The 12,952-nt window shown below is 42.6% G+C and overlaps 1 long non-coding RNA gene across 1 annotated transcript in view; it reads right to left on the bottom strand.

Moving 5' to 3' along the window:
- LOC137521350 (uncharacterized) overlaps nucleotides 1-9,098 on the bottom strand; it is a 92,085-nt gene extending 82,987 nt beyond the window's left edge. Inside the window, exon 1 of the long non-coding RNA XR_011022105.1 lies at nucleotides 8,804-9,098. This is a non-coding gene — a long non-coding RNA (uncharacterized lncRNA). The remainder of the gene's footprint in view (nucleotides 1-8,803) is intronic.
- Nucleotides 9,099-12,952: the final 3,854 nt, after the last annotated feature.

Raw genomic sequence — 12,952 nt, 5'->3', positions numbered from 1 at the left:
CCCGGTCCGCGGGCCACTGCCGGTCCGAGGGCCGTTTGCAGCTGGGCCGCTGGTCTGTCTGGTCGTGTTACCTTAGCCGGCGGCCGCTTACTTTTTTATATCGCCTGCTCAGCCCCTCTCCAGCATGCCCCGGCTTCTTTCACAGCAGCGCGTCTCCCGGCTGCTGTGAAGAGGCAGGAAGCAGGAGATCAGTTCCCATGGTAACAGCGATATACATCGCCGCTACAGGAAGCCGCTCTCCTGCTTCCTGCGTCCTCCGAGCTTTCTGACACAACTTGGGGAGGTTGAAGACAGTGCTGTTTTCTAATGCACTTATACATCAAATAAATAGTGAAAGATAGCTTCAGTTAAGGTTTCACTGCAGGAAAGTTCAAAGTGTCATTAGCTCTGCTCCATAGTTTAAAATACAGAGTGTAGTTTGTAAACTGCAAATATGACAGAATGATGTAACGTTATAAAAAAAAAACCAAAAAGCTATATAGCTGAAAATAAAAATATAAGACTCCTTTCTTTGCTACTAATGTTTTATTAATTATCCATACTACACATACAATTCATGATTAGTTTTGTGGGGGTTTTTTTGCTTCAGTGTCACTTTAACATACAATGTACTTCAATTGTGTATGTTGCAGTCTGCCCAGAGTTCTGCTTTAAAATATGGAGTAGATTACGTCCAGATGCTCTTCATAGAATAGATGAATTTGGTGGTGGATAATGATGATGAAAAAACTTGGGTGAATCCACCACTCCCATTTTTATAAATATTTCCTTCAGTATTCATGTGTATTGGATGAAATCCAACACTTCACAGAAACATAATCATGCTACCAGCCTCTGCACAGCCTTGATGCAAATCTAAATTCACTGCAATCTAATGAAACATGGCAGGGACTGACAATCAAGTGTTTTATTTGCTTAGAGGTTCCTGAAAACCTCAGGGGGTGAAGTAGAAGAAAATAAATGTTCTGTTTGAGTGATAAGCTCACATTGCTAAAGAAAACTAAGGAATATCTATTATAAGCACACGCTAAATCACATTCAAAGACGAGATTACAAAATAGTGTGGCTGTCCTGGGGGAAATGTACAAAACATGCTTTGTTTTTGCAACAATAGTATTCAGAGTAGTGTCTAATGTACTATAGCAGCAGTTCCCATTCTTTCTGAAGTTGTGACACATCATGGTGCTTTACGCATGACACACAGCATCATACATTACAACCACAATCCATAACATTATCACAATATTAAACAGTGTGTTTCTTGCCATGATGACCTGTCTGGCCTTGTTAGAATGGCTCATTGGTGTCTGTAGTTACTGCACTGGCTGTCTGGCCTTGCTGGTCAGTCTGATGCTTCATACACACTTGAGATAAAAGTCTTTGGAAAAGGCAAGATCACAGACCAATTTTACCCACTTCCATGTAGTATGAGAGCCATACTCTACACAGTCTATTCTATGGAGCTGCACTCCCCATCAAATAAAATCTTTGCAGGATGCTGCACACAAAGATGCCCGTACACACTCAAAAGATCATTATCTGTAAAAGATCTGTTCCTGCAAAAGATCCATTCCTGCAAAATGCATTCATAGTCTATGATATCTACAGATCCTCATACACACCTTGTTTAACAGACAATCATCTGCAGATCAGATCCACCAGGATGGATTTTCAGATCTGCAGATGATTGCCAGATATGCAGATGAAGTCTGTTAAACAAGGTGTGAGGCCTAGTGCACACCGGAGCGTTTCCGCTGCGGTTTGCGATCTGCTTGCGGGTGCGGATCCGCTAGGGTAATGTATTTCAATGGGCTGGTGCACACCAGAGCGGGAGGCGTTTTGCAGAAACGCATACTCCCGGGCTGCTGCAGATTTTGGATTGTGGATGCGTTTCTGCCTCAATGTTAAGTATAGGAAAACCGCAAACCGCTCTGAAAAACGGCACTTCAGAGCGGTTTGCCAGGCGTTTTTTGTTACAGTAGCTGTTCAGGAACAGCTTTACTGTAACAATACATGAAATCTACTATACCAAAACCGCTACACAAAACCGCAAAACGCTAGCTAAAACGCTGCAGAAAAATAAGAAAAAGCGTTTCAAAATCTGCTAGCATTTTGCGGATCTGCTAGCGGTTTTTGGTGTGCACCAGCCCTGTATGATGATCTGCAGATCTCATAGACTATGAATGCATTTTGCAGGAATGGATATTTTGCAGGAACAGATCTTTTGCAGATAATGATCTTTTGAGTGTGTACGGGCATCTTTGTGTGCAGCATCCTGCAAAGATTTTATTTGATGGGGAGTGCAGCTCCATAGAATAGACTGTGTAGAGTATAGCTCTCATACTACATGGAATGGGGTAAAATTGGTCTGTGAGCTTTCATTTTCCAAAGACTTTTATCTCAAGTGTGTATGAAGCATTAAAGAGGAACTCCAGTGAAAATAATGTAATAAAAAAGTGCTTCATTTTTACAATAATTATGTATAAATGATTTAGTCAGTGTTTGCCCATTGTAAAATCTTTTAAATCCCTGATTTACATTATGACATTTATTACATGGTGACATTTTTACTGCTGGCAGGTGATGTAACTGCTGCATGCTTTTTTGGCAGTTGGAAACAGCTGTAAAAAGCTAGTTCCCACAATGTAACAGGGTTCACAGAAAGGAAACTGCCAGGAGTACCACGGTCCTCAGAGTTTCTTGCGGGAGGGGTTTCTCCACAATATCAGTCATACAGCGCCCCCTGATGGTTTGTTTGTGAAAAGGAATATATTTCTCATGTAAAAGGGGGTATCAGCTACTGATTGGGATAAGGTTCAATTGTTGGTCGGAGTTTCTCTTTAAAGTGCCCATTAACAGTATTTTCGATCAGATCATGTAGATGGAAAAAATGAATGGTGGAAATATTTCAGTAATAAGGGCCTGATTGGATATGCAGTGGTGTTAGATATCACGACAACCGACTGACCCCTGGCCAGTGTCCTCCCAGGTGTTTAACCACTTAAGGACCACGGGCTTAAACCCCCTAGTGACCAGGCCATGTTTTACAAAATAGGCCACTGCAGCTTTAAGGCCTCGCTGCAGGCCATACAACTCAGCACACAAGTGATTCCCCCCCCCCCCCCCCCCTTCCTTTTCTGCCAACCAACAGAGCTTTTTGTTGGTGGGTGAGGATCACTCCCAGGATGTTTATTTTTTTTTGTAAATATTTATTTCATTATTTTTATAACAAATATGTGTATTTATTTATCTATTTTGACCTTCCCCTCCCCCGCCAACCAATCAGTGCGATCGGCTGTCATAGTCTTCAGCCTATGACAGCGGATCGCTTCCCTGCTGCCCAGGGGGACAGCCATGCCACACGGCTGTCCCCAGTACAGCGCTGCCGTATCGCTGAATTGCAGCGCTGTACACAATAAATAGACGGCGCCGTCTAACAATCTCCTAGCAGGCGATCGCGCTGGGAGACTGATGACGGAGTGGAGCTCTGTCATCTAAGCGGAGATGCAGGCGCGATCTCCAGCAAATCCCCGCCCCAGGACTTTACGCCGATCGCCGGTCCTGGGACTGCCGCCGTGGTCACGCCCGTCGGCGTGACGTGGTCGGCTAGTAGCTAAGCATGTCTCCTCCCCATACGCAGAACACTCCCAGCCGCAGGAGCACTATCGAGGGTGTGTGTGCGGCTGGGACCACACATCTGCAGTGGCCTGTAAGTATAGATCCTTGTGTATTCTTTACCTCAGGTACTCTTTAACATTGAGTACAAGCACAGGGGGTTTGAATACCTATACACTTGGGGTGCAGCCTGGCAGGTGTTGGCATTATCTATAGATTTCATGCTGAAATGTATTGGAAATCGCTGTACAGTATATGGGCAGGCAATAGATCTCTGGATGATCAGATTCGATCAGAGAGGGATGGATCTACTGTATCTAATGGTCGATCTGGCCGTACTGTACATCAAATGATGTGTGGCCTCCTTTACTAAAAAAAAAAGGCTAATCTGGCAGCGGTATTATAAATCAATGCAATCACACTACAACAGTCCAGAAAGTACCGCTTCCCTGCAACCATACAGTGAGGCCTACTTTACAGTGAGAATATGTCTCACTTCTAGGTTACACATGCAAAACACACAGCAGCTCTTGTGTCGTCAGGATGGGACTCAACGCAACGTGATCAATGTGATAGCAAAGTTTTGTGTGACATAATGGAACGATGTAAGTGTAAAGCCCCCTCTACATGGTACAATTTTCCATTAGATCGACCAGTGATCTGATAAGAATCGTGTGTAGACATCTAAATTGTTCCCGTTAGATTTTGCAATGATAAGTACCCAAAATTGATCACAAAATGAAAATTATCTAATAGATCCGTCGATCTGACGGAAAATTGTGCTGTGTAGATGGGGCTTAAAAGAAAAGGAAAAAGAGAACAAAACACTTTATGAGTTTGAACTAGTTTTGTCAGATAAAAAAAGCAGGTTTATTTTAATTAATTTCCTGTGAGTTAAGGCGGGTGACAAGGAAGGGGCTGGCCTCTGTCTTATGCTAGGTACACTCTATACAATTTTCTGTAAGATTTTCTGTTAGATTTACCTGCCAGATAACTTTTTCCAAAGGTACCGTAAATCTAATGCTAGGTACACACCATACAATTTTCTGGCAGATTTACCTGCCAAATCGATTATTTCCAACACATTAGATCTGAATTTCGATCATTTTTCCAGTCGATTTTCGAATTGATTTCCGTTCACGGATCGGAAAAACCATCGAAATTCAGATTGGACATGATCTAGCAGGTAAATCTGCCAGAAAATTGTATGGTGTGTACCTAGCATTACTAAAAAGTAGCATTCACGCTTAAACAATGCAAGGAAATTGAATGGTGGAGCTGTAAGGCCTAGTGCACACCAAAAACCGCTAGCAGATCCGCAAAATGCTAGCAGATTTTGAAACGCTTTTTCTTATTTTTCTGTAGCGTTTCAGCTAGCTTTTTGCGGTTTTGTGAAGCGTTTTTGGTGTAGTAGATTTCATGTATTGTTACAGTAAAGTTGTTACTGAACAGCTGCTGTAACAAAAAACGCCTGGCAAACCGCTCTGAAGTGCCGTTTTTCAGAGCGGTTTGCGTTTTTCCTATACTTAACATTGAGGCAGAAACGCCTCCGCAATCAAAAATCTGCAGCAGCCCGGGAGTATGCGTTTCTGCAAAACGCCTCCCGCTCTGGTGTGAACCACCCCATTGAAATACATTACCCAAGCGTATCCGCAGCCGCAAGTGGATCGCAAAACGCAGCCGAACTGCTCTGGTGTGCACTACGCCTAAGAATAGATTTTGAATGGATTTTTTTGAAAGAATCTTCATCAGTAAAGTGTTTTTGCAGAAGCTGAAAGTTTGGCTCACAGGCGGCCTCCACTCAAAGGCTCGTAATATGATCTTCAATAAAATCTGTACTGAAATGTTCAGCTTTAAGTTTTATCACCAATTCAAATCTCTCCTTATCTGCAAGGCATTTAGATAAAAAACTTATCTTGAAAATCTTATCTAAATGTGACCCAGACAAGCACATGATAAAACTTATTTCAGACATGAAAAAGGTCCGTACACACACCGGACTTTAGGCAACGACGGGTCCGTCGTTGCCTCCCGCTGGGTGGGCGTGCCAGCGACAGTCCGGCGTGTGTACGCTCTGTCGTCAGACTGATACGGCTGTTTCTGAGCGATCCGCTGGACTGTCGCTGGCACGCCCACCCAGCGGGAGGCAACGACGGACCCGTCGTTGCCTAAAGTCCGGCGTGTGTACGCTGCTTAAGGCTGTGTTGCCGGGCTGCCCTAATGCTAGGTACACATGATACAATTTTCTGACAGCTTTACTGTCAAATCGATTATTTCCAACAGGTCAGATCTGATTTCTGTTCGAATTTCCATAGAAGTGAATGGAAAATCGATTGGAAAATAATTCGGAAATCAGATTGGACCTGTTGGAAATAATCGATTTGACAGTAAATCGTGTGTACCTAGCATAAGCCTCGTACACACTCCTGACTTAAGTCTGCTGAGGCAGGCTATAACGATCACCATAGCCAGTTAGGGTTAGGATTTGGGAAGTAGTTCACATGAGGAGAAAAGGTCAAGGTGAGGCATGAGGAAGGAGTTTATGTTAGGATAGGCGGTAAGGCATTAGGAAGGACAATGGACAAAGGACGTTTGAGGTCGGTTGTACATATGGGGCTTGATTCACTAAACCTTGATAACTCATATCACGGCCATTTTTTCTTGTGCAATCGCGAGTTTTTGCACACAATCATGATTGTTTGCGTGAAAAATGTGCGATTGCACACGAAAACTCGTGATTGCGCGTGAAAATTCACGAAAACGGACGTGATAAGAGTTTTCATGGTTTAGTTAATCAAGCCCATAGTGTGGTGCAATCGCACCAATGCATACAGATTGTTCCATGGCAGACTGCGCCGACAGGGAAATCTGCATGGCTCTGCCGCCACTCAGGGATGTACTTACTGCCTAACAGGAAATACAGTAAGTCATTCCAATTCCCCCGATCTGCGCCTGCGTGCCACACCGCTACAATCATTACAGATCATCCTTTGTCATTAACTCACAAGGCGTTGTGCGCTGCGCTTTACCACTTAGCAACGCACTGCAACTTCCGCGTCACCCAGGCTACTTCCGTTGCGTCGCACTGCGGGTACTATGGCCTGTCTCATTGAGATCAATGGCCACTGTAATGAGCTGAGACAGGGGAGAGTACCACAACATGACATGCTATATGTACAACGGGCCTAAGGGATAGCTGAGCAATGGGTAGAAGTGCAGAGAAGCCTACTGAACGTTCCATCACAAATATCAGGAATTGCACTTTACCGATACACTAAGTATCTGCCTCAATTCACACTCAACTGATCTTGTGAACCAGACTCACTGCAGCCATAGAAATTAGATTGTTGACTATATTGCAGCACTAAACAGAAATGTTCCCTGACAGGGGAATAAAACTTAAAATTTAATAAATCGTTAAAATCCTAGAATACTGTCATTATGATAGCTACATAGAATAGTTGAATCAGTAGGTTAGGTATATGGAGTGGATGCCTCCGCCTACTTCAACTATATAGTACTAATTACAAATTACAAAGAATTTGTAATTAGTACTATATAGTTGAAGTAGGAGGAGGCATCCACTCCATATACCTAACCTACTGATTCAACTATTCTATGTAGCTATCATAATGACAGTATTCTAGGATTTTAACGATTTATTAAATGCTAAGCTTTATTCCCGTCAGGGAACATTTCTGTTTAGTGTTGTTTATCTCAGGATCTGTGTTGTTTGACTATATTGCAGGCAAGACCACACATATCAGGTGACTTTCATTATATGACTATAGGTTAGTCAGCATAATATGTTGGCTTTTTATAATACCTCTAGCTATTAGGGATCACTGAATGCACATGTCAGGTCAGAAGATCAGAAAGCACACCAGGTGAAACATTTTGAAAATGATTTGGCATATCAGACTTGATGACTTTGAAGAAACTGTAGATAATATTGAAACATAGATGTGTACATGTCAGGCAGGTTCTGCCAACGTGTTGGCAGCTTTATGCAAATGACAAAAGACAAGAACTGTCAACTGAACAGCGATAAATGTTGGGACATTTGTGGTTGAAAGTTTGCCGCAGCCATTATTAACTGAAGAAACATCACTAACCTGTTTAGCAAGAAACGAGTCTGTTCTATGAATATGTATACTGTGTCCTCAGCTTAATGACAGGCTATTGTAGGAGTGAAGGACAAACTGTGTAGGTAGACAAAAAATGTAGATGGAAATCACAAATAAAGGGCTTTCATAAATGATTACTAGAAGTGTTGAGTTACCAGGGGCCAATGTGAATCCCACCTTCAAAAGTCTCTGAGAATGAGGAATCGAAATGTCTAAATAGCTACTCTATATGTCTAAATAGCACATCTTCACCTTTAAAACCACTGGCCTAGTACTGACCAGTTCATATCCTCCTCCCTACAGCACTATGTGCTAAAGGTTTGTTATTTTGAGTTGAAAAGATTGTAACAGAGAGAAAAAATGTGACAAAGAGACCATTGCAACATGAAAGAAAGCTAGTGATAATATGCTTATCAACTCATAATAACTGGATTATTAGTAAGTAGAGGAAGAACAGGACTAGGCAAGGCCTTCATGTTTGTCATCAACACTTACTATCTTCAGCATTACATCTTGTACAGGTAGTCCCTGGTTAATGAACGAGATAGGGACTGTAGGTTCGTTCTTAATCTGAATCTGTTCTTAAGTCAAAACACTGTGCCATCTCTGTCCCCTGTACCTCCTCTGTGCCCCCTGTGCCCCCCCCCCCCCCCCCCCCCCCTGTGTCACCACTGCCCTCTGTACCTGCTTATACAAGTTTAAAAGCAATTTTTTCTTTGAATTTTTTTAAAATCAATTTTCTCAAAAACTGCAAGTCCAATTTGAAATGTTTCTTTGGGGGGGGGGGGGGGGGGGGGGGGGGGGGGGTGAGGGAAGGGGGTCTTGTTACCATGAAAACACTGAATCCATGCCGTTCGTATCGGCGGGTCCTTCGTAAGTCGGAGACTACCTGTATTTGGATTCTATGTTAAATAATGTTTGGTATTAAATATAAGTTAGCAATGTATGTTCCTAAGAATATAGTTCTATAAAGGACATGGGGTAGGGGAAAAAACACAAAAAAACCGCACTCAGAAAACTGATGATAAAAGGGAGACCAGCCGGTGGTAGACAGATCTCACCTGATGTGGTGGCTGATATGCCCTAATGGGTACTATCAGCTTGCAGGCTTTTGTCCCTCTCAGACCAGGGACCAGGTCAGAAGCAGGCTCTTTGTCCAAAGGGATCCTGTGGCTCGAAGCAGGATATCAGGAGCAGCTGTCTGGTTTGTAGCCGTTGGTGTCCCAGCACTGGCTATAACACCAGAGCTGCAGGTACCTGTGGGCTGTATGAGACTCAATCCCTTAGCAGGGAGAGTCTCCTTCCTGAAAAGTTAGCAATCTACACACTGCTCTGTGCAGATACACCAGGCAAAGGTTTGCCTGAAGAAAGGAGGAATGGCCTCCTGAAACTAGTTGTATTTGTTACATTAATTAAAGAATCAGTTACTTCCAGCAGGGGTCTCCCGTGCTTTCTTTCAGCCACTTCAGTGCTACTGCTCACCACCCAGCCACTGCTGTGGTGTATCTGAACAGAGCAGTGTGTAGATTGCTAACTTTTCAGGAAGGAGACTCTCCCTGCTAAGGGATTGAGTCTCATACAGCCCACAGGTACCTGCAGCTCTGGTGTTATAGCCAGTGCTGGGACACCAACGGCTACAAACCAGACAGCTGCTCCTGATATCCTGCTTCAAGCCACATGATCCCTTTGGACAAAGAGCCTGCTTCTGACCTGGTCCCTGGTCTGAGAGGGACAAAAGCCTGCAAGCTGATAATCATAATACCCATAAGGGCATATCAGCCACCACATCAGGTGAGATCTGTCTACGACCGGCTGGTCTCCCTTTTATCATCAGTTTTCTGAGTGCGCTCTTTTTGTGTTTTTTCCCCTACCCCATGTCCTTTATAGATTTCTCTGCCACTGCAAGTGGACCACACAGAGCAGCACCGACTTCCATCACCCAACACATCCTTTACATATAGAAGACTAATTTTATCAAGCTCGCTCCCCGTTCTCATTTCAGCACGGGGGTTATGTAAGTTTACCTATCTGTCTAAGAATATAGTTAACACAGGATAGTCGTCCTGTTTGATACCTTCTTTACTACATTGTTAAATGAGACCTCATTGTCAGAGAAGGATTGGTACCCTCCATTGAGAACAGAAGGTACAGAAACCATAGGTAGCAGAGAGAAAGGGAAACAGATTTTAATTTTGCTGTGTCTGCTTACAAGAGTGCACTTCCTCATTATGATCTGGTGTTGTGTCTACTAAAAGTTAGGGCCTTCTATACATTGGTTTGTACAAATACTAGACAGTGAAATCAAATTACAGAATCACTCTTTATGTTTGTTTAAAGTGTGTTCTTCCATTTCTTTTACATGGGTAATCTCTGAAAACCATTCTGTTATTATTAGAATTCCCTTACAGTGCCTGGGTATTAATATCCTGGGGGTCTTCATCAGATGTCTATTCAGGGATTTTTTTTTTCATATTTGCTATACATGCTTATCATGGCGGAGATACAATTTGTAATCATTGGATATCCTTACTTCAGTTCATTTTGTGTGATTTGGGGGTATTCTTGGATATTTCCAGAATTTGTGTAGCATAGTACCCCTATGCTGCTGACATCTATTGCAAACAGGATTTACTCTAGGTAAGATTGTGCATACCCTGTCTGGGATGTTATACCACCTAGCTAAAATGTTATTTCCAGATTTCTGTAATCTTGAGGATATTGATGCTTTATTGGCAGATAAAGGAATGTTTCACCATTGTAGCTCTATAAAAGAACATGGTAGATCCCATAGACAACTTGTATGGAAATGCTGAGCGGGTCTCTAATAGTGCAGAGGAGGGTTTCTCACATTTTCAGATCCCATAAATAGGCCTTTGAATAGGGTTGTTGGGTGGAAACATCCAGCCACTAAGCCTTGTGATAACAAGCAGTATTTAATCTGAGGGTGGCTCCACTCATTGAGGTTCTGAGAAGTCTGTGGGCCTTTGAGAGACTGTTATGCTGGGAATACACGTTTCGTTTTAGCCTTCGTTTCGATTGTGCCTTTTGTCCTTTTCGTTCCCTAAATAATCGAACGTACGGTTAATATCACCACCCACGGTTTCGTTTTTTTTTTTCGATTCTGATGGTTATGTTTTTCCAATGATCGAAGGCTGCAAAGAAACGAAAATCCCTTTTTACAGGGACGGACTAACATAAACGAACATATAATCGATCTGAACAGCCATCAAGCCTACCAATGGCTCGATTAGATGGATAAAGAGAGATAATATCAAACATGTTCGATCACTAGTCGTTCGTTTTTGGGGTCTATTAATCGAAACTATAATGAGATTATGACTATTTTCACATACGTTTTCAACACTCGATTCGTTTACTGAACGAATCGAAGGCTAAAACGAAGGCAAAAACGAAACGTGTATTCCCAGCATTAGAGAGATCCAGCTGACCTCTGCTATAAGCTGATTTGCTCTTAATAGACCCTGTGTTGCTCTCCATAAGAAAAATATGAAGAATTTTCTAGCTATACTGGGATTTGTTGGTAAGTAAACAGGGTGTTTGGAGGTAAAACAAATGTAAGTCTGAAAAAAAAAAAGAATACTTACCTAATAAAGTTGACTTTCCCATCCTGCAGTGGCAATGCAGCAGACATTTATGGGCCAAAGTGATACGGTGACTTTCTCCATCTTGACTCAGTGCGTGCCACATGTAATGATATCATCCCAGGCGTGCACACAGCATGCTCATGGGAATGTGCGGGTGGCGGAGGAAAGGGGGAGTGGAGGATTCCTAAAGGAAATGTAGGCAGGGGAAGCATCAAACTAACAGTATGTCTAGATAATGCTGTATAACCAGGGGTGGGAGAACACTCTTTAAAGAGACTCCGTAACAAAAATTGCATCCTGTTTTTTATCATCCTACAAGTTCAAAAAGCTATTCTAATGTGTTCTGGCTTACTGCAGCACTTTGTACTATCACTGTCTCTGTAATAAATCAATGTATCTTTCCCCTGTCAGACTTGTCGGCCTGTGTCTGGAAGGCTGCCAAGTTCTTCAGTGTTGTGGTTCTGCTATGAACTCCCCCTTCCAGGCCCCTCTATGCACACTGCCTGTGTGTTATTTAGGATTAGAGCAGCTTCTCTCTTCTCTCTTACAAGCTGGATAAATCGTTCTCTGAGCTGGCTGGGCTTTCACATACTGAAGAATTACAGACAAGGGCAAAGCTGTTTGCAGGAAGAAACAAGCAGCCTGAAACTTCAGTGCATGAGAACAGGGGGAAAGAAACACACAAATGATCTCTTGAGATTCAAAAGGAAGGCTGTATACAGCCTGCTTGTGTATGAATGTATTTTCTATGTGTGGACATACTGTACATCAACCTACTTCCTGTTTTGGTGGCCATTTTGTTTGTTTATAAACAAACTTTTTAAAACTGTTTTTAACCACTTTTAATGCGGCGAGGAGCGGCGAAATTGTGTCAGAGGGTAATAGGAGATGTCCCCTAACGCACTGGTATGTTTACTTTTGTGCGATTTTAACAATACAGATTCTCTTTAATTACAAAGTTAGGCACAAACGCTTCCTTTGTTCTGTGTAGGTACTCAGTAGAACCCAGTAGAAGCTCCTTGATTAGTTGGTGTCAAATAAACCATTTTTAATATAACTGGCCGGGACACCCTATACCAGCTGTTTTCTGCAGTCTTCCACAGCTGCAAGCTCTGATATACTCAGCAAGTTCAGTTTATGCTCCATTCCCTGTGAGTCTAAGCAGCATGATAATCCCTAGGCAAGCAGAAATTCCAGCCCTGCCATCGTAGCCTCCTGCACTACTTTAGGTCATTTAAAGGAATACTATCGATTCACATATTTTTTTCAATTGACACAGGAATTGTTTGGGAAGTGAAGCCAAGTACTGGTGTATACATTTTAGTAGCAACTTCTTTGTTTACTGTTATCAAAATACATTCAAACTTTACTGATGCAAAAACTGACAGCTGACTGAGCCATGAGGAGAGGGGAAATTCCCCTCAAACTTGATCAGTTAACTCTATGTGTAGCTCTGTGTGTGACAGAGAAGAGAGCTCCCAACAGCTGCAGCTCCTGTGTCCTGTGTTTCTGACTGACGTGTCTGAAGAGAGCATAGGAAATGTAACTAATTGTCACAGCTTTTTCATACTGTTTTTGCTTTCAGAGTTTGATATTTGCTTTCTG

The sequence above is a fragment of the Hyperolius riggenbachi genome, chromosome 6 (assembly GCF_040937935.1).
Source record: "Hyperolius riggenbachi isolate aHypRig1 chromosome 6, aHypRig1.pri, whole genome shotgun sequence".
NCBI classification, from domain to species: Eukaryota; Metazoa; Chordata; class Amphibia; order Anura; family Hyperoliidae; genus Hyperolius; species Hyperolius riggenbachi.
The sequence above is the reverse complement of the archived record's forward strand: the minus strand, read 5'-3'. Positions and strand labels throughout refer to the sequence as shown.